Source organism: Astyanax mexicanus, chromosome 17 (assembly GCF_023375975.1).
Source record: "Astyanax mexicanus isolate ESR-SI-001 chromosome 17, AstMex3_surface, whole genome shotgun sequence".
In the NCBI taxonomy this organism is placed as follows: Eukaryota; Metazoa; Chordata; class Actinopteri; order Characiformes; family Acestrorhamphidae; genus Astyanax; species Astyanax mexicanus.
In genome coordinates, this window is record NC_064424.1 from 8,759,999 (window position 1) to 8,782,237 (window position 22,239).

Genomic DNA, 22,239 nt, shown 5'->3' on the forward strand with positions numbered 1-22,239 from the left:
TTGAGATTATGTGGCCAATTTATTTACGGAGAGTATTCAAGTCACACAGTTGACAGTTCACATTCGCCGGTGTGTTAGAGTGGCAGGAATTTAATACGACTTGTCTTTTCCCAGAGAAAATATGATAGAGACTTTGGGGGGAGTGTGTCTATCATTTCTGATATTTATTCATAGTTAGGGAGGTGGAGGATTTCTAAAGAGATCGGGAAATTGGATTTCTTTTTTTCGGTCCTCACTTGCATTAAATATGAATCAAGGAAGCATGTAATGGGGCAGGTACTGAAGTGGATGGTGTTAAAGTTGATTGATGATTGACCGTCCGCCGTTCCAGGTGACCAGATCGCATTTACTTGATAAAATCTCAAGTCAAAGTGTCTGGCTTCTGTGGAGGCACAGCTCCTTCCTTTTTGTGATGCATTATTGAAGCGAATATGGCGGAGATACGTATAAAGCTCCTAGCTGTGGTTAGCCTTTTTAATGGAGATTCTGTGCTTTAGAGTAAACATCTGGGTTCGCTCTTCTTACGATAATTTGACAAATGGTGCTATTAGAGGTGACAGTAGAATAATAGCAGCAATAATAACAATAATAATAAAAGAATGAGCCAGAGGGAGGTCGGTGATGGAAATGTGTGCGAACAGGAGCTGACGAGAGGCCAGAGCAGGGCAGCAGTGAAATCTGCAGTGCAGAGAGGGGAACAGCAGGGACGAGAGTAGGCATGGAGCATGGATTAGCTCGTGGAAGGCAGACAGCGAGAGATCAAATGAGACATCTGAAGGACTGAGGCCAGCAATCTCCGATTTGTGCCTCTGAGCATGTGTGATGATCTGCCAAATCAAAGCAAACCTTCTCATCTGCCGGCTTAGATAGCTTCCAGACTGCGTCCTCATTTGGAAGTCGGGAAGCTTCAGAAAGGCCCACGGAGGCCGTCATGCAAAGAGAAGACTTCATGGAAAGTCCTCGGCTGTGGCTCGACACGACTTGTCGGTTCCTACTTTGGGCCTGGCGTAAGAGCCCCGCCAAACACTGGCAACCCGGCCGCAACAGCCTGGCCTGGACACGGAGACACCCGAAGCAGGCCAACAATAAAGACCACAGGATTAGATTCCTATTCAGATTAAAAGCAAGGCCAAATTATTGCCCTTCGAGCTAAGCCGGCTTAGTGTATCCAGGCCGTAACAAAGTGTTCATGTGCTCACCTACTACATTTTCAGCGGTTTTGCCAACTAACACAGGAATAGTGCCATGTATCATGAAAAAGGGGGTATAAGTAATGCATGCTTAAAACAGCCATAGATTAAACATGGTACAGAGGTTGCCACAGAGGAACAATGGTTGGTTTGATAAAAAAAAAAACAATTATTTATAAATAAATATGTTAAACTTACTAAAATTCTTTACAATAAAGGTTCTTTGCACTTACACATCTCTTCCACAAAAGTTCATCTGCATAATTACTCCAAATGAGTCACCTACTAAAAGTAGAATTTAAAAAATATATGATATATAATTAACCCAAAGTAAGCATCTTCTCTCCCATATTTTTGCACTCAACAATAGATTTCTCCCTTCTGAGTATATTGTAAGCAATTCCAGCCTGACTGGGTAACAGAACCTCAAATATAACCTTAAAACTTTGTTAAATCCACCAAAAGTAATGAATTAATATTTATATTTTAAACAATAAACTCATCTGGTCCAGCGGTCTAAAGCGCTGCCACTATGAGCAGGAGGTCGCCGGTTCGAACCCCAGCTCATGCAGCTTTGCCATCAAGCTGCCGGCGTTAGAGGGAGCAAAATTGGCCCTGCTCCCTCTGGGTGGGTAGATGGCGCTCTTTCCCCACATCACTCCTATGGTGATGTCTGCAGCACAGGGCGTCTGTGAGCTGATGTACCGGAGCCGAGCCGCTGTGCTTTCCTCCAAGCGCGCTGGCTGCTCTGCAATGCTGCATCGGCAGCAGCTCGAAAAGAAGCGGTGGCTGACTTCACATGTATCGGAGGAAGCATGTGTTAGTCTTCACCCTCCTGGTGTGTTGAGGTATCACTAGTGATAGGGGGAGTCCTAATGAATGGGTTGGGTAATTGGCCGTGTAAATTGGGGAGAAAATGGGAAAAATTAGAAATAAAATTAAATTATTATTATAAACTCATCAATGTAATTAAATGTTCTTAGGGAAATGTATTTAATGAGTATCAATCCCAAATCAGAAAAAGTTGTGACAGTATAAATAAAATAAAAATAACTTACTTTGAGTTTACTTGATTGCAGACAGTATGGATCCAAAGATATTTCCTTGTTTGTCTTCTCAACTTCATTTCACTTTGTCAATCAATCCAACTCTGCATTTTGGGCCTGTAACACATTCCAAAAGAAAAAAAAAATTTACCACTTTGTTTTTTTATTTGCCATTTATTCTCACAACATTTTCACAATGCCACTTTGGCACCAATTTTACCAAAAGATTAAGTGTTTCAGGGGTTATTTTTCTTAAGCTTATTCTTCTTGCAAACTTGTACTAAGGTATATAGGAATCACATACATTCTCTACTGGGGTGGGCCTGCAGGTGGGTCAGAACACTAACCATACCCTTCACTTCCACAGCCATGCCTTTCTAATAATATGTGCAGCATGAGGTTGTGCATTGTATTGTTGAAAAATGCATGGAATGAACGTCCCTGGAAAATAAGTCGTCTAACAACTCCATAATTGACTGTAGGCATGGTAACAATGAGGTGATGCTTGGTTCCTGGTATCCTCTACAAATGATGTTGGAAACAGGATTTCTACAAGCCTCAGGCTAGATGATACATTTTCCTGTTTTTTTTTTTTTTTCTGAATGAAAACTCCTCACGTATTCATAAGGATTCAGTTAGTATTCAGAACCTGTGGCTGCACGCATGTTTACATGTGAACTCTATGGGCATCTTCTCTAGTTTCGCATTCATGTATAGTTATGCATAGCTGTCCAAGGTTACATAATTGAATGTGCCTTTATTTCATCACCTTTTCAGTCCAGTGACATATCTGTATAGATCTGTATAGATCAAATATTGAACGAGCTGAACTGTGCTTCCTCCACTGTAGTACTATACATACAGATAGGAAAAAAGAAGCCTTCTAGTAGTGATGATCTTTACTATCTTGGGAAGATTTACATGGGCCATCATCTAGAAATGTCAGGTGTAGTATTTTCAAACTCCATTGAAGTGTTGCGTGGTGGCGCATCGTCAGGGACACGTACGTTTGCGATCCTACTCTGAATTAAAGGTTATTCAATCAAATTTTTGCAGTTCAGTTTTCCGTATTTGATTTAAAACATACATTATGTAACATTTACATCCTGAATATAATTTTCTTTCAATGTTTGGATTGGCATAAGGATGTCCTTCACCGTTATAAATAACGTCTGAAAAAAATCTATGCCGTGCATAGGTCACAGAGTCAGTTAAGACCGCTCTTGCTGACATTTAGTTGCACTGATAAATACCATGACATTTTACAAGATGGCCTTCCCTTAAAAGAAGACCCCCAACGAGGGAGTTTATCAATTTAGCCATCATCACATGCTCAGCAGGAAGCTGACTCAAATGTGTTTACACTGCTCGGTGCATCCTGTTATTTAACCATTCAGCAGTGTGTTCCCACCAATTACGGACAAATCAGCCAACATGCGATGACTTGAAAGGGAGACTTTACCTCTACCGTCACTCCTTTGATCAGGGAATGGCATTGAGCTTTTATCCAGTTTGGTTTCGCAAACAAGCCGCCAACCAGTTTCACATATAAAAGCTTTGTAAGCATCTTTGTTCTGTCACTTTTTAAAGGCTTCCTTAAAGGCTTATGTCTTATTCATTAGGAAGGTTATTAGAAAGCACCAGCCTTCTCTCTGATTTTAAACAGCCCATGGCGCTGCACCTGCCAGGGGGAAATCACAGCTAATAATGAGTCACTATTGTCTCTGTTAGGAGAAAGCCTGACAGCCACTTAAGCTTACATCACATGATAAAGAGCGTGTTGATGGGGTTGATCTTGTTACCGCACTCGTTAGGTTCATTTATGCAATTAATCAATGTACTGTTGAATTATGGTTAATTTTTATTAACTGTTAGAGTGTGCGCACATTAGTACACAACCACCTGCTTTTAGTATCTAAGATGACAAATGTTAATACTAAATGAGGGCTGATGATACAGAGGCAGGGCTGTACTGCAAATTCAATTTTTGCTCAGGCATCAGGCTTATCATTAGCATGCAACATATTTAATAATAAATTTAGATTAGCTTTGTTAAATTTAGATTGAGTGACTTTTTTATATTGAGGAATTGTCTGCATTTATGGCTTCAACATACTGTAACTAATTGTTAATGGAATTTGCTATTATATTACTTGCATATTACAGTAAATACATAATTTAGTTTAATTATAAATAAACCCAGAGTTGGAAAAAAGTGCAATCTTTGACTTTTATTAAACTGCAGACAGGATGAATGCACATAGTTTGATGCTTATATACATCTATCCTTGCATTTCAGGCCTGTAAAGTTGTGATGGTAAAGCATTTACCATTTTATAATGCTATAATTTCTTCTCACAACACTTAAACAATGTTCTGGCACCAGGCCCGTAGCCAGGGGGGATCGAAGGGTTCGTTCGAGCCCCCCCATCCCCCACAACCCCCCCTCAGCCACCCCAATCCCCCCCCCCCCCCGCCTGCCCCCAGAGAAGTGACGAGTAAGAAAAATTGTTAATGTTTCTCTTTACACATTTTGTTCAGACTGTTTTACAATCCAGTAGGTGGCGGCAATTCCCCCATTTCTGTTCTTAGCTTGTGGAAAGAATAAGAATCAGGGGAAAGTTACTTGAGAAAATCGGTAAAAAAGAAGACAAGGAGCGAAAACGGAAGAAAACGGCGGTAACATTGTCCCAAAATATTGGTGACTTGTTCAAAAAAAAGGCCCAAAATCGGTAAGCTGCTGAGTGCAGGGCTTCTATTTCTTTACAACTCCCCTGCGTTAAAAGTGCCGGGCTCGGCTTAGCCCAATAGTATATTGTACATGTAACACCGGATTATTACTGTTATTATTGCGATAACTCCAAAGTCTGGATTTTAGTTGATTTTTAAGAAATGTAGGTTAAGTGACAATAACATTCAGTCACTCACTTTGCAATTCTGACGATCAAGCTAGGGTGTATTTTACTCTCAACATGCCTGTTGCTCCTAAGGCCATATATAAAATACAGTATAGAGGTGTAAAAAGGGGGTTAACCTCTTAACACGCCCTGGCCCGCCGGCGGGCCAGAAAAATATCATATTTAATATCTGGCTGTTTATGAATACCTATAGGTTCAATATAGACACCCAATATGCCATTTTAAAGCTTTTCAGTTATCTAGCCTATTTAGCCGTATCTCCTTTCAGAAAATAAACATTTAGGGCAAAATATGCCTGGTTTATGAAAGTTATGAAATATTATTTTCATATTTACGTTTTTCGTATGTCCATATTTGATTGAATGCGGACATGTTATACACCATTCGAACCGTCTGCCTCTCCGGATTACGGAACTGTGTTTAGAGTTTAAATCTGCTTGTCTTTCGCTTTGTGTTTACCTCAGGACACTCAAGACACACACCCAACCCCCTCCAGCGCTTCCCCCACACTCTTACCTTCAAAACGCCTCCAAACTTAAGAAAATCCATCAATCCAGTCACCAGTAATTCTCACATATATCCAAACAGTGCTTGAAATAATTTGAGGCAGAAAAAAATAATATCAACTTTAACGCGTTATTAAAAGCGGATTATTGGTCGCTCCACGAATCCACGCATATCTAATGAATCAGCAGACCCTCACAGACCAGACAGTATGCAAATGAGCTCTGTCAGCCAATCAGGCGCCGAGTTCAGCGAGCTGAAGGGAGGGGGGTGGTGGGGGGTGTGGGGGGCAACGAAGTCCCAGCACAGTTATAGGAAGATTTTAATAAGACAGAACACTTCAATTTATAGTATTATTGTTTAAGTTTTAATGACCATACCGATAGTGTTCCTAATGAAGTAATTCTTATCTATTTATGTCAATAGTAGAGAGATAGACAATAAAGGACAGCAACATCAGAGACAGACAATGGAGGGCAGCAACAGAGACAATGGAACAAAGCAACAGACAACTGAGGTGAGCAACAGAGACAGACAATGAAGTCACATCACAGATGTAGGAAGTTTGAGGAACACTTACATTTATATCAAATTTATGTTAACAGTGGGGAGCAACAGACGAACAAATAAGGACAGCAACAACAGATTCACAACAAACACAACAAACTAAATAAAATATGTCTAAATTAAAAGGTTTGAAGTGTGCTCGTGTATTTAGGGGGCATTGGAGTAGAGAGCCAAATGAAGTCCACTTTTGGGGGAAAAAGATCCCCCCCATCACAATGCTGGCTACGGGCCTGGGCACTGAGGATACCAAGTGATGAAGTGTTTCAGGTGTTGTTTTGTTCCAATCTTCATACAAACACCTCCTAAGTTGTGCTATATGGGATTGCAATTGTTGCAAACTCTTCACATATTCTTTATTGGGGACAGATCAGAAGAGCAGGCAGGCCAGTCTGGTATCTATGTTTTTTGTAATGTGCGCAGTGTGTGGTTTTGCATTGTCTTGTTGAAAAACACATGTATGGGGCTTTGGGTGGTCCAGCGGGCTAAACGCTACCACTATGATTGGAAGATTGTTGGTTCGAATTCAGGTCATGAAGCTTATCATCAGCTACTGGAGCCCTGAGAGAGCACAATTGGCTTTGCTCTCTCTGGGTGGGTAAATGGTGCTCTCTCCCCTCATCACTGCTAGGTCGCTGAGTGATGTCGCTCAGCACAAGGCATCTGTGAGCTGATGTATCAGAATTGAGTCGCTGCACTTTCCTCCGAGCATTAGCGCTGTGATGCTACTCAGCAATGATGCATCAGCAGCTGTTCAAATAAAGGCGGTGGCTGACTTCAAATGTGACGGAGGAGGCATGAGCTAGTCTTCACCCTCATTACTAGTGATAGGGGGAGTCTTATTGAGTGGGTTGGGAAATTGGCCTTGTAAATTGGGGAGAAAACAGGATAAAAAATTGAAATAAATAAAATAAAAAACACATGGATGTGCCTAGAAAAGAGGTCATCTTGAAAGCAGCATATATGGCGTTAAAACCTTAATGTACTTTCCTGAAATAATGTTGAAGTATAATGACACAACCCCATACCATGACAAACTCTGGCTTTTGGAGTAGTTGAGAAAGTCTTAGTCTTGATGGTCCTTTAATATGTGGTCTGGCGCTCACTTTTCCTCTAAAAAGATCTGGAGTATTCATTAATATGATCCCAGAAGACATTTCCACTGTGTGATGGTCCATCCCAGATGCTTTTAAGCTTTTAAAAAGTCAACATAGTTTCTGGACATGGTTAACATAAATATTCAGTAAAGTTTTAAGTGGAATTTGTCAAAGTATTTCTGTATTATAGTGCCTGGCAAAGGAAAAAAAACTCTCTCTAAAGTGCCCTTTAGAGTGATAAAACTGAGACAAAGTGCCCTATTGGCTGCCCTTGTTCTTACAATACAAATTATGATGGTGCGCTTGAAGATCAAGAAATTTTGATAATGTGTTTTAATGAGTGCCCATCTATGGGTGCTCTTCTGTGCTTTTATTGGAATCGAGTGCTGTTATGGAGTGTCACTATGCCAACTCTATGACAACTACTGGACAGTGTCCCAAAGAGTGCCATAGAGGTCCATTAGAGGGTTGAAAGTGTGTAGAACTGTGAATGACATTTATGGTAATATAAAGTAAAAACATATATTGATATGTATGTGCAAATTTTATATAGAACCTAATTGGAACAGTTTCATATATTGACATATACAGTATGTCTGGGTCATAAAATTGGTATTGTCATGTATGTGAAATTCACTTTTTTTTAATCTGTCACACACGTCAGGTCAGATATGAGTCAGAGTGCAATATACAATGCCATATAAATAGGAATCCTACAGATATTTATACTATATGTGCATACACAAATTTCACTATGGTTATTTCATATATGATGTACATTTATATCTATATATAGCCAGAAGGTACAAGCATGTGACAATAATATATTACCTTATAGGTAACATATATAGAAACACCACTCTTTATATAGGGGCATATACGGCATTTCCATGCAGATAGCATATGCCGACTACCGTGGTGCCATTTGCCAGTCAATGGCATCTTGTTTTTGTTCATTTAATATGCTTTATCATCTACTTTACTTTTGATCATGAAGGGACTTTTTTTCCTAACAGCTGAGATGTTCACTGCAGCAGACAGAACGAAACATAACAGCTTTGATGGTATGTGGTGTGATTATAGATGCAACTAATTTACTAATTCTTTCAGAACAGCAAGTGTTATGTGTTGATTTGAAGTTTTGTTTTTCGTTCAAAGGGAATACGCTATTTTTTTTCCTCAGACGATTTGTGGTTTTACACGAAAGAGATCAATTAGCAGTCTAAAGAGAAGTGTTCTTTTTGCTCCTCCTAGCACCGGGCTGCTAGATGTTGTCTGTGTAGAGAGGCCGATGAAAGTAACAAAGGAATTAGCAATTAAGATATTACATTTTGTACTTTTCAGCTGCGCGTCATGCTATTCCAAGCTGTTAACCACTTTCACAAGCTGCGTACATAAACTGAAACAGTGCACTCTTAATGATAAAGGTGCCAAAGGGGTTCTTTTGAACAATAGCAGAAAACAACAGCAGAGAAAATACCACAATCGGTCGTTGACAGTCACGCGACCATAACATCAGCAAATTATCATGTTTAAAGGGGCACTAAACCACACCCTCAGCTCAAATTTGAAAAAGGCTAAAAAAAAAAAAAAAAAATGGGATGGGTAGTTTGGGAGAGGCACTGGGTGATGTATGGGTTTAGAGGCGGGGCAGTAGGGAGAGCTGATTGGCTGAGCTGCAGCAGCAGCAGTGTGCCTCTGATAGCAGTGAGACACAGACGGTTGGACGTCAGCAGTGGGGCGGTATTATTGATTGACTTATTTGCATACTGTGATGTGTCTGCATACCGAAATACACGGACACATCATCCAAGCCTATAGCACAGAGGACACTGCAGAGGTGGAAATTACCACAATAAAACCGTTTATTAAAAGGCTAGAAAATGTTTATAAAAATATTGAATAAAAGACTGGTATGTTTCATTACTTTAAATAACACATTTCAGTTATTAATGGAAAACAATTAGTTGGTTTTAGTGGGTTTAGTGGGTCTTTAAGGTAGTGTTACTGTAAGTATTATAAGAAACGTACTAGAAACAATCCTACTTTTAAAAGAAACAGCAGTAAAGAAAAGAAGTAGTGCCCCAAACAAGCTGAGAAAGGATACCAAAGACTATATATTTTAGACTAATTATTCTCTGTTAACAGAACTGATAAATACAGCCTGACTACAACCATCTGAAATCCTACTTCTCCTGAATCCAGACTCGCACTGTTACCCGGATATTCCAGATATTATCTTATTTACAGCATGAATGTTCACACCTGTAAATATTTCAGAAACTAGACTTTAAACCCCACAGAGCTTTCCCACTTCAGATGAACCAGCAAATCACACAAAGGTTTGAATATGATTTTGAACATTTGTGCTGAGCATCATGCTATTCCAAGCTGTTAACCACTACAGCTGTTATGTATCACAAGCTGCATACATAAACTGAAACAGTGCACTCTTAATAATAAAGGGAAAGTAGCAGAAACAAATCTACTTTTATAGTATTTGGACAATATAAAGAAATAAACCTGAAGAAACAGAAGTAAAATTAGGAAATAGCGCCCCCAGGTGAGTTGAGTGAGGATGCCAGAGACTATCAACCTGATTACAACAAGCTGAAAGGCTACTTCTGCTGACTCAAGCCTCAGGTCAATCAAATAGCTTCTGCTGACGTGTTATCTTAATACAAATATACAGTACCACAGAATTATGTTTCTCCGGAACCATGGTGCAACATGGTACAACAATACAATACAGACAAAATGAAGTGCAAATATGCAACAAATTGTGCATCATAGAACTAAAACACTACAATAAATATATTAAATACAGCAGACATGATACGATTTAACAGACAGAACAGTGCAGTACTGACACACAACAATGTAAAAGGTTGTGGTGATGATAATGTGCAGATATATGTAACATTTTATAGTATAGTATAGTATAGGTCATACAAAATCACAGCAGTTACGTAACATGAGGTAGAGAATATTTATTACTTGGTGAAATATAGAATTAGCATCAAATTAGCAGCAAATATTGCCTCATAATGTTACCTGGATATTATGGCTATTATCTGTAAACACTTCTGAAACTACTTTATGCATTAAAACCCACAGATTTTTTTAAATATTTTATCTGAAGGACCAAAACACATTAGTTTCTCAGGGGGTGCTGGGGTAATTTTATCTTTTATGGGGGGGAACTCTGTGGTCCTCCTGTAATTTTAGTCCTGTCCAAACTCACATCTCTGAGTTTTGTCTCCTCGCGTTTAATAAAACAGTTATTTGTCCACTGCCACGCACCGTAATTACACTTTGAGCGTGTGTAAACACAACAGTGAGTGGAAATGGAGGAGCTACTGAACGCGATGTCATGTGGCCAAGAGAAAAAAACTCACTGGTCCTTCTGTTTTTTTTTTCAATTGTATTCCGGTTGCAAGAATTTTGTCACTGAGTAGAAGTGTGAAATTTTTTTCACAGATGTCCCCCTGAGAAACTAATCCCATCCGAATATGGCTTTTGAGGACTATTGTTATTTAGAGACTTTTTTTTTATTTTGGCGTGGTTGCGGCCGACAGTTCCAGCAATAAAGTGATGACTGTAAATGTCTTTCTCATTCATATTTTTTGTCCAGCTAAACGCTACAATATCTTTTTATTAAGGAAAATGACAAAAAAGTAGCACACAGTGACTTGAATAAGTAACGTTAATATGATTACTGGATTGGAAATAGCAACACATTAACCTTAGATTACTTTTTACTAAAAAAAATGGTCAGATTAGATACTAAGTAACGCCTTACTAACATCACTGGTTGTCAATGTAAATATTATGTTTTGTTGGTTTAAAATAAATATATAAATGAACACCCTCTAGCCTTCATGGTCTCCTCCTTCATGGTCTCCTTGGCTTAATAACTCAGAAATGCCTCAACATAATCACCATATATTGATAGTATAAAAAAGAAGAGCTTACCTTCCTAAAAATCCTGGTGGTCAGGTGAGTGGTCCATTGTTGAAAACACTCAACAATAAATGTTCCTTCAAATTAACTTTCTGTGACTCGTTCGCTGCTTTATTTCTCAGTTTTCAGTCACAAACACACGTTTTAAAGTATAAACCAGTGTCTGAAAAGAGCTTTGTTTTGAATTTTATCAAAGTGCGTGTATCACCTGAACATGGCAAGGCCACCGCATACTTCTTAAAACAATGTTTGATTCATTGAACCGAGTTTGAGTTTGCTCGTGATCCGAATCATTTACGAGTCGACTCGTCTCCTACAGCAGCGTGTAAGTTCCTCAAAGCGTACAAACACCCCACATATCATATGATTATTCACGTAATTTCAGAGGATTTAATGTTTAAAGCTTTTAAATGCCTAATTTTGTCGTTTTCCTTGTTTTTTCTTATTGATTCATTTGAGTGATCCAACACACTGAACAATAGGCTTGTTCGAGATGCGGCTGCGCCTCGCCTTGCTGGTCAGCGAGAGCAGCCGCGTGCAGGTGGGCGGGGTGGAGGAGCGGAGAAGTCAGGTCGGACAGTCTCCACCTGCAGCCCACGTGAACAACACAGGATCTCGCGATGAATGCGCTGTTTGTTTACTTCTGGTGTGAATAAAATCGCAAAAGTGAAACAGAGATAACATGAGTGTTATTAAATTGAGATAAAAACTTGTTATAAATGTTCACAAAACATACTGTCATGTTACAGATGTATTGTGTAGTACTAAATAAATAATGGGATTAAATTTTTATTTGCAGACCAGCTTTTCTGTCCTTTGTTCTTGGAAATAAATACATCATGCTCATTTACACAGCTTTAATTGTTTAGCGCATTTCACAACACAAAAACAATAGAAGAAAAGAAAAGTAGATCTCAGTATAATAGTTATGTAGGTTTAAAGATAATTAATAAGAGCAGTTCAGGGCGCTTTATAAAACAGTAAAAATGATAGCAGTTGAGCTTTATTATGATATAAAATGCAGATTATGAACAAATAAATATTTTTGAATACTGCATGAAAATGAACTGTCTTGCTACTAGATATGACAGTGTAAATACTGTGTTTTTTAAGGGGTTTTAGAGGAGATATATATTTTAAAATAAAAAGATTCACACGTGATAGGTGTCGGTGGATCTTCTAACCAATGGGGATTAAGCTCTGTCGTCATCAGGGCGGCTCTAGGCTCCCGCAGTTGGTGGAAAGCAACTGCAGCGCCTGGGTCAGACGGCTGCAGGCAGATTTCACTCGCGGGACTATAACGCCGGAAGTCATCGTCACGTGATGAAGGCGCAGACGTAAGTCGGACAAAAAAACTAACCAGCATGCACCATACCGAGCCAGGCGGCGATCGGACTGCGCAGCGCCGGGTTAAGTCGAACAAATGACTCACTCTCAATATAAACGTTGACCCCCAACATGAGTGCTGGATGGGGGTGTGGCTGATGACGTCACTTGACCGTTATTGAATTTTTTGTAGTATTTCTTGGTTGGGAGGAGCTGTTACAGAACACCAATATAAATATAAATATTTAAAACACATCAAATAGTAAATAATAATATGTTTTATTTTTTATTTGGACTGCTGTCAAATATTGTAAATTGTGAATTATAAGTAAAAATACTCACCTCTCCTCAGTCTCCTCATTGTGTTTATTATAAATCACATCAACCTTTATTTTTACTTGAGATAGATTGAGGGTAACATTTATTTTCAATGCATTTACAACTTAAAGGTACTGAAAACCATTAAATCAGAATTTAAATCAAGTATTTAATCAGGTTATGCTACAATAAGGAACTTCATAAACAAAACAATACAAATTTAATTGCAAAAGCATTAGAAAAACAATAAAACAAGATTTAAGATTTAAAAATGACTTTAATCATTCAGAAAAAAAGATAAGTGGACAGGCTAAATTTTAAAGCAGTCAAATAAATAGATAAATAAAAAATAAAGAATTATTTATTAATTTAATAATTAAAGAGAACATTTCCCAAGAAACTTTCTGTTTTGTGAAATGTTTTATAGTCCTTACAAAAAAAATGAACATTTTAATCAAAACATTAGTTAATGGAAACACCAAAAATGTGTTAATATTCACAGGCCAAATAAAGACAAATGTGAGTAGCCTAGTATCTGCTAAAATAATAATCTCCTGTAAATATATATATATGTATATATATACATGTATATATGGAATAGTGATATAAGGTGATGATTTTTCAAATAATAAAATTTGTTCCTATAAAACCATTTACTTTTGTGAAATGTTTTAAATTTTGAAAAAGTCTGAAAAAAATCCACAAAATGTCAAAAGTCTTTCTAGAACCATGTGATCACGGAAAGAAACAATTATATATATATATATATATATATATATATATATATATATATATATATATATATATATATATATATATATATATATAAAAACCTTTATTTTCAACATCATCAGTGATCCACTTTAGACCTAAAAACTTTTAGTAGATGCCAAACATTCGGACACTGTTCTATGGAGCAATGCCATGAAACTACTTCCTTTTCCCAGCCTCACAAATGCATTTTTTATTTATTTTTTTATTTTTTATTTTGTGGCGTCACTGAAACAAGCCTTTGTGTCCTTTTGTAAAGACTGTATTGTGGCTGAGGGAAATGGTAGAAGATTGGAACAAGGTTGGCACGTGAACATACAAGAAACACCAGCACATTTTATTACTTCATGAAAAGTCAATAAAGCGTTCTTTATCTCCTAATCTCCATCACGAGTGAGTGGGAAATGAACATGACTTCTCCTGGATAGCGGCTGTACAGCGCAGAGCGTGGAGCGCTGTGGGTGAAGAATGCTGGCTCCGGCTCTTTTGTCTTTGGTTGCTTACCATCTGGGCAATAATAGAGGTTTCATCTCAGGTGCTCGAATTTGCTCTCCTAGGGCTGTTGTCATAGAGCGCATGAAACAAACAGATCGGGCTGCACAATCAGAGCGGAATTAAATACGAGGATAGTCCAAGACAGAACAAACGGCAATCTTAACAAGATCATTATCACCAATGGGCAGATGTCACGCTGTGACATTTTGCATTTACCCAGCGCCAACACAAACAGCGTTCATTGTGCGAGCAGGAATTGTATTAAAACGATCATCTGCAAGACGATCACACTACGACTGTTAATGCTCCACATCTCCGAGGCTCACTTGCTTTTACTCAAGACAGGGTATAATTTCCCAAGACTATTGTGATCTTCATCATCTTCATCAATCAACCCAACAGCGGTGTGGGATACTTCAGGACACATTGAAAGGTTATAGGTTGGTTTGAATTAGCTCAGAACCTATAACAAATTCTTATAACAATTTCTATGGATTGAATCCGTTAACAAGTTTGTTGCGGGAAAACTGCAGATCTAACAAAATTCATTGCAACAAATCATGTGAGCACACTGTCTTTGTTGATTGGTCAGAGCTGTGTGGGGTGGGAGCAAAGTAGTAAATAGAGGTAAATACTGGAAGGAGGTTCTTTGATCTGGATTAGCACATATTTCAGAGCAATTCAGCTCTGATAATGTACTATATTAATTATCTGGGTAATAAATCAGGTTAAACTGCACCTGAACAGCCAATTAGCGTAAACATGAGGAGATTGGTTGTTTAGGTTTACACCCAAGAGAGATTACTCTGTTCACATATCCTGAAACTGACAATAGAAAGAGTGCCAACAAATCAGACTCTAATTTTACAGGTCCAAATAGTGAATAGTGAATAGAAACTGACTCTGAATGTTTCTACATAATATAATGTTATATACTCGCTAAAGGCCTCTCTAGAACCATCTCATCCATCATGCTTATGTTGATAATAAAGATATTAAACATGATTGCTTAGAGAGATCCTACAGTAGAACCCCACTTGGTTTCTGAAATATGTCAGATTTTAAATGGTTCTTTAATACAATATTTCTGTAAATAAGACTGTGAAGTGTTAAGAACACTTCTTATTAGTGCTGGACAAAATATTGTAACTAGCAATATATTTAAATCTGACCATATGATATCTATGAATAAATACCATTTGAGTGTGATTCATTTACAAAACAGATAATACATTTTTAAAATCGGGAACGGTTTGTTTTCTGGAGGAATAAAAATCAGCATAGTACAGAATACACTGTACAGTCTTGTGCAAACAATCTCATAGAAACTCATATCACCCATCCCTAGTTTTGATAAATCAACCCACCATTGGAAGGTTTATCCCTAAACAGGCCTTGTCCCGTATACAGGCTACAAGTGTAGGTGATACAAAACCCATTTTCTCTGCAGTAAAATGAGTTATTTACATTCATTATTAAATTTAAGATCATAAAAACATACAAACCAGACAGCTGAAATTAATCAAAAGGTTTGGAGGACTTGAACTGATTGATATGTGTTCAGGAAACTCTTGATTTTAAAATGCTAAAAGTGCCAATTTTAAGATTTGCTTCAATATGTTTCAATATTTTATCTTACAGTTAGAGTTAGGTTTTTTACTTAATGTTTCTTATCAAACGTGAATCCTTTTTATTTAGTGATTGAATAAAAATCCTCAAGATTTGTTCGTGTAATATCAGGCAGAAAATTGACAAATTGACCTTTTAAGGGATTAAAGGCTGGCTTGATTTAGCCTTGGAAAGGCACAGTTTTCCACACAGGGATTAAGCCTAGTCTTGGACTACACAGCATCTTGAATGGAGATTTTCCATTAAAAGGAAAATATGTCAGAAAGGGTTCTTTGGAGAGATGCTACCACTACTGAAAAAACAGCATGTCCGCCTCAAGCAGGATAATCTGGTGAAGATTGTTGCCTAGCTTCACTCTAGTCCAGCGCAGGGCTGTTTGTCTGAGTTTGTTTTATGATAATCTGGCAGGCGATCACACTACGACTGCTAATGCTCCACATCCCCGAGACTTAAGGCGGGTTATAATTTCCCAAGACTATTGTGATCCTTTCGTGATCAATCAGCCCGGCGGCGTGGCATGCTCGAGGACAGTGATGAAAGATACAGCGGGCCAGACATGGCAGGTTTCATTCAAAAGCCAAGCAGAGTGGCTGGTGTATTTATTTGAGCCTCAGGTTCAACAAAACAAATGTTGGAATAAAACACAGGCAATCTTTTGAGCCCGGCTCAAAATCCACTTCTGAGAAGAAACATGATTGCCTGGGTAAGGCCCGAGGTGCTGCCGGGGTAAGCAGAGGCAGCTTCCAGCCCACACTCTGATGCCACAGAACACCGTTACAAAAGGAATAGATGCATTAAAAAAGTTGATGCAATCACAACTTTTCATTTTCAAGCTTTTCCAGATCAATGGATATACACCATCAAAAATAGATGCACTTTATCTGTGATACCGGCAGCAGTCAGGCAGCACTGCCGTGAAGCTGGATCTCTCTCTCTCTAGTTCTCTTTCTCTTGATGTAGCTTTACGTCGCTTGCAAATGGGGATCATGATTGAGAAAACAAAAGAAAAACGAAAAAAAAAAATCACACAAATTCTCCAAAGGTGTTACTTATTAATTTTATTTGAAAAATATACATAGTGTATATTGGGGCTCGCCGGTAAACAGCCCCGAGATATCATTAGGAGACAAACAGAATGAAGCTAGGTCTGCTCTGTAATTGAAAGATAGTGGCCGCAGCCGCGACGCTGACAGCTCTGTTCCGAATGCAGTGGCATTGATTCAAATAAAGGCAGCAGATAATTCCAGGTGGACAGAAATTTGATGATTAATTTCCTCTTTGCTTTTCCCGTGATAGTAATAATGCATGAGAAAATGGGGCATTGTTGTCCACAAAGCAATTGTCCCCCTGGCATGTGCCGGAGTATTTCTAACCCAGTAAGTGAACTTTTAAATGATGTGTTCTTTTACCTCAGCTAGCTGCCAGGATACAAATGAGTCACACAGCATCCCACGCGATCATGCACATCCACCGTATAATAAACCCATTTCACCCAGCATGAAATAAAAGACCATTTTCAAGTTCAGTGATTGGGTTCATAAACTCTCTCTCTCTCTCTCTCGTTCTCTCTCTATCTCTCTCTCACACACACACTCACACACACGCACACTGAAACTAAGCCAAGTCTATTCTGAAATTAAACAAACTGCTCAAATTACCATGCAAGTGACGAATCAATAATTAAATTAATACATAGATTAATCTGACTAAACTGTAAATTGCATTAATTCCCCACTGTGCTTTGTTATCATTACAGTAGTTATCTGCTTCACGTGCACAAAAATAATATTCGCCTGGATTTAGAACCATCAACTTAAAGCAGCAGTCTTTTTAAATATTTTTTTCTTTTAAATTGAAGGTAGTAGTATTTCTTCTGAGGTAAGAATGGACAAATATTGAAAGAATGAATAAAAATGCTTCAATGTATTAATTTTATAAACAGAGTGGTCTGGTAGGTTTTGGGCACATACCATTGCTTTTGCTGTTTAGTCAAGCAAGTGTTGTGCTGCTAATGATGCTGATTCAAGAACTACTGCAAACACAGAGATATTATAATGGCACAGTCTCTCTGTGTCTGCTCTTTACCTCCTTAGATAAAAGAAGAACAGATTCAACTTAATGTCACCAAATTATAGATTGTAACACAAAATTACTGAAGGTACTGAAGATACTGATGATGCCAAGGAGGCTGAATTCTACAGCAGGACAATGGTCTGTGTTTGGGTTGCACTTCACAATAAGGGTCATAAATAACAGTATTTATGACAGTAATAGTCAATGTTAAATGGTTAAATATGGTTATGTCTCAACTAATTATTAATTGACAGACTTGATTAAACAGTACTACATTTGAATGCTTAAGAATGTTGAAAATGTTAATGATCTGAGACATTAGCTTAATATTTGTAATGGTTAATAACGTTTTAAGTCGTGTTAATTAATGTACCCTTATTTTAAAGTGTTACCTGTGTGTGTGTGTGTTTTCCTAATCCTTACACACTAAGAAAAGTAAGTACAGATTTGTACTTAAAAGAGTACAAAGCTTGTCGCTGGGGCTGTACCTTATACTGAGGTACAAAAAAGTGCCTTTCAGCGAAAGTCCTTTTTTGTACCCATGGATTTTGTGCCAGTAAATATAAAGATTATAAACATTATCATCAACTAAATATGTGTCAAGAACTTGATGATCCAAAATTGTCCAAAATTTATTAGTGCAGTGATACAGAATACTGAATGTACCTTTTGTCTGGTTAAATGGTACAAATTTGTACTTATTGCTGTTAGAAATTACTTTGTACTTCAGAGGGAACAAATCTGACCCTGTAAAGACCAATATTGTACCATTAAGGGGAACAATTATGAAAAGTGTACCTTTGAGTACAAAAAAGTACTCATATCATACCTCTGTTTTTTAGAGTGTAGAATGGCAAAATACTTTTTTTTCACAACTCAAAGTACATTAAAAGAGAATTCAAAGTGTGGGCCAAAAAAGGAACCTTCATCATTAGCAGGTGGTGCACAATAGAGCACTAATCACAATTAAATTCTCTTCACTACCATTGTGATGGTGGCTGGAACAGGCTTCTGTTGGCTGATGTTTCAGAGCTGTGAAGCGGCGCTTTCCTCTGGGTGTGTTGACTGCCATGTGATGCTGCATTAGTGGCCGTATGAACAGATATAGTGGCAAACTTCACATGCATTAGATGAGGCATGTGCTTGTTCTGACCCTGTGCACTGACAGGAGCGTTGCAAGTGATAGGGGGAGTCCTAGTGAGTGGATGGGTTCATTGGCTCGGCTAAATTGGGGAGAAAATTGGATAAGAGATTAAAAAAGGAACCTTCTCCCAGACCCAATTCACAAATCCCTGTACAAATGGCAAATGCCACTATGAGCTACGCTGCTGGCTCATATATATCTTATAGACCTATCTTACAAGAGAGGTCACCAAATCCCCCAATCCCCAAAATGTACAGAGAGTCGCTTTAACATTAAATCAGTGGTGTTAAAATGATAATAATATTGTGATTGACATATTTAGGCACTATTAAAATACTTTATTTTTCCCAAAAATTGTCAGTGTGCCTTATAATCTGGTGCGCCTTATGTATGAATTTTACGAGTCTGGTAAAAGGAGCAATAAAGCAACTCTGCTAAAGTGCATTGTTATAAGAGTGAGTTTTTTAGTGAAGTTGCAGCAGTTTTTTAGGCTGAGTGCAGCAGAATTAGCATCAGCTGCTAATTGCAGCGCTAGCTCTGTTGCCATTCAGAGGCAAGTATATATATATATATATATATATATATATATATATATATATATATATATATATATATATATATATATATGACCAACACCAGCAATCTCAAGCAGTTTGGACTGTGTGTCTCTCCACTCTTCCTCCAGACACTGGTCCCTTGATTTCCAAATTAAATGTAAAATGTACTGATGATCAGTGATGGTTTGGAGAGACATGTCATCTGCTGGTGTTGATCCACTGTGTTTTATTATCAAGTTTAAAGTCTTTATGCTTCCCTCTGCTGACAGCTTTTATGTAGATGCAGATTTCATTTTCCAGCAGGACTTGGCACACTGCCCACACTGCCAAAAGTCCTGCGTTTTCACTGGCTTTAAGTGATAATCATTAAAAATAAAATAAATAAACACTTATAATATATGTTTCACATTTTAAACTGAATTACTGACATAAAGTATTTTTTCAATGATATTCTAATATATATATATATATATATATGTATATATGCAAACGGTTAGTCATCACCATCCTTCCTCCCATAAAATTCACAGAACTGAGGATGTGATTGCATGCACACGCAACATGTGTGCAAGAGCCTCTACGCTTCAGAGCCATTGGCGAGTCTACAGGTTAGAGCCACGGGCAAGTCTTTGTCTACTATGTCAGAATGCTTTTTTAAAAAAAATAAAAGAGCTCGGTTCATAAGGGACGAAATAAAAAGCCCACCCTTAAAAAGAGTTTAACTAAATGGGTCATCTAAGCCGTGCACAGCTGTGCTCAGCTGGATGCGCTGGAGAGGACCAGGCTGTTCAGATGAAGGTGTAAAAGCAACCTGGTGCTGAGACGCTGATAAGGTCATTTCAATAAGGTGATAGACTTTTGCAAATTACAGCAGTGCTATCTCAACAATCAAGAGCCTGTCAGACTGTATGAGCGTCCTCAGGAGGAGGCGTGGAGATTCAGCCGTGTTTTATATGTAAATGTGTTCAGCGCAGCTCCAGTGTGTGGGGTGTCGGAAGTCAGGACCTGTTGCCATAGATACAAATTAACTGGCCAGGATGCTTCCATTCTGATTAAAGCGGCTGTCAAAGCTGTTACCTCACTGCTTTTGACTCTGTTTGTGCGATTAACACCAGTTTACCTTTTATTTATCGCAGTTAAAGCAGCAGTCCCTGAGTTTTTTTTGTTGTTGTTATGATAGAAAACAGCAGTATTCCTGAACGGGAGGCGGCTAAAATATTGTAAATAATAGTATCAGTGTCCTGGAAACACCATCGCTGCAATGACAAATATATTCATTCTGAAGACAGAGTGGTCTGGTAGGTTTGCTGTAGGTAATAGCTTTGATAGTATTTCATAAATGAACAAAAAGAACATTTAAAAAACACATGAATTTCATTCATCAATGTATCTATCTTCTCTACTCTTTGGGTGGCATGGTGGCTTAGCATGTGGTTAGCATGTTTGGCTTCCAGCACTAGGTCTTAGGTTCAAGTCCCTATCTGGGTCCAATGTCTTCATGTCTGTGTGGGTTTCCTCCCGAAGTCCAAAAATATGGCGATCAAGTAAATTGGATACTTTAAAATGACCCAGAAAAACAGAATGTATGTATTTATGTGAGCTATGGATTAATACTCTATCCAGGGTAAATGCTGTAGTGCCTGATGCAGTCCTTCAAGTGGACAGTGGTTTCCGGTTGAGAGTATGCTGTGTGCTATGGGCTGCTGCATCTAACAGGTGTGTGGATGAGTGCTAAGTAAATGTAAAACATCCTCGGGTTTCTAGAAAGGTGCTATATAAGTGTAACTTTATACTTTCATTCATTCTTACAACTCTAAATCCCCTAAATCCACAGATTTACAAATTGTAGCTTTAAAGACAAAGATATACAATTTACAATTTAAGAGAATGCTGTGATTTCAACAAAGCACGAATAATAAATGAGGTGCTGTTAAAGCTGTGGGGATTAAAATGTGTAATATGAATAAAAACATGTTGATCACACTATTGATCCAGGAGTATACCTAGTATCAAAACCGAAGGCTACAAATCCTCAAAATTTTACTTAATTTTTGCTTTAAAGAAGCATTAACTTTCCTTAAATGGGAGGGAACAAAAAATATTTTGAAAAAGGCTTAAAAATTGGAGGGGTAGTTTGAGAGGGGCACTGGGTGATGTATGGGTTTAGAGGCAGTTCAGGAGGGAGAGAGCTGATTGGCTGAGCTGCAGCAGTAGTATGACTCTGATAGCAGTGAGAAGCAGATGGTTGGATGTCATCAGGTGGGCGGGATTACTGACTGACTCATCTGCATGTTGTGATGTTGTGTCTGCGTACCAAAGTACATGAACACATCATCCACAACTATAGCACAGTTGAACTTGAGCGGGAGCTACAGAGGCAAAAATGATTGCAATAAAAACGTTTTTTTAAAGGTGAATAAAGGTTTATAAAAAGGTTTAGTGGCTTTTTAATGGTATCCGTGTTCTGGGATATTCATCCCTGCAATGTCTAACATAATATGTAATACATACTATGAATAAAATGAACACTATAGTGAAATACAGAGATTTCCCCACAGCAAATGATGTATATTAACCTGCAATAAAAGTACTTATACACATGCTTTCGGCAATGACACACTCTCACCACAAAGAACTCGAAATC

General features: G+C 38.1%; 1 long non-coding RNA gene across 1 annotated transcript; it reads left to right on the top strand.

Annotated features, from left to right (window-relative positions):
• The first annotated feature begins 4,854 nt into the window (after positions 1-4,854).
• LOC125782444 (uncharacterized) lies at positions 4,855-6,316 on the top strand. Its single transcript, XR_007425131.1, has 3 exons — positions 4,855-4,968; positions 6,085-6,175; positions 6,264-6,316. It is a non-coding gene; the product is annotated as an uncharacterized LOC125782444 (long non-coding RNA).
• Positions 6,317-22,239: the final 15,923 nt, after the last annotated feature.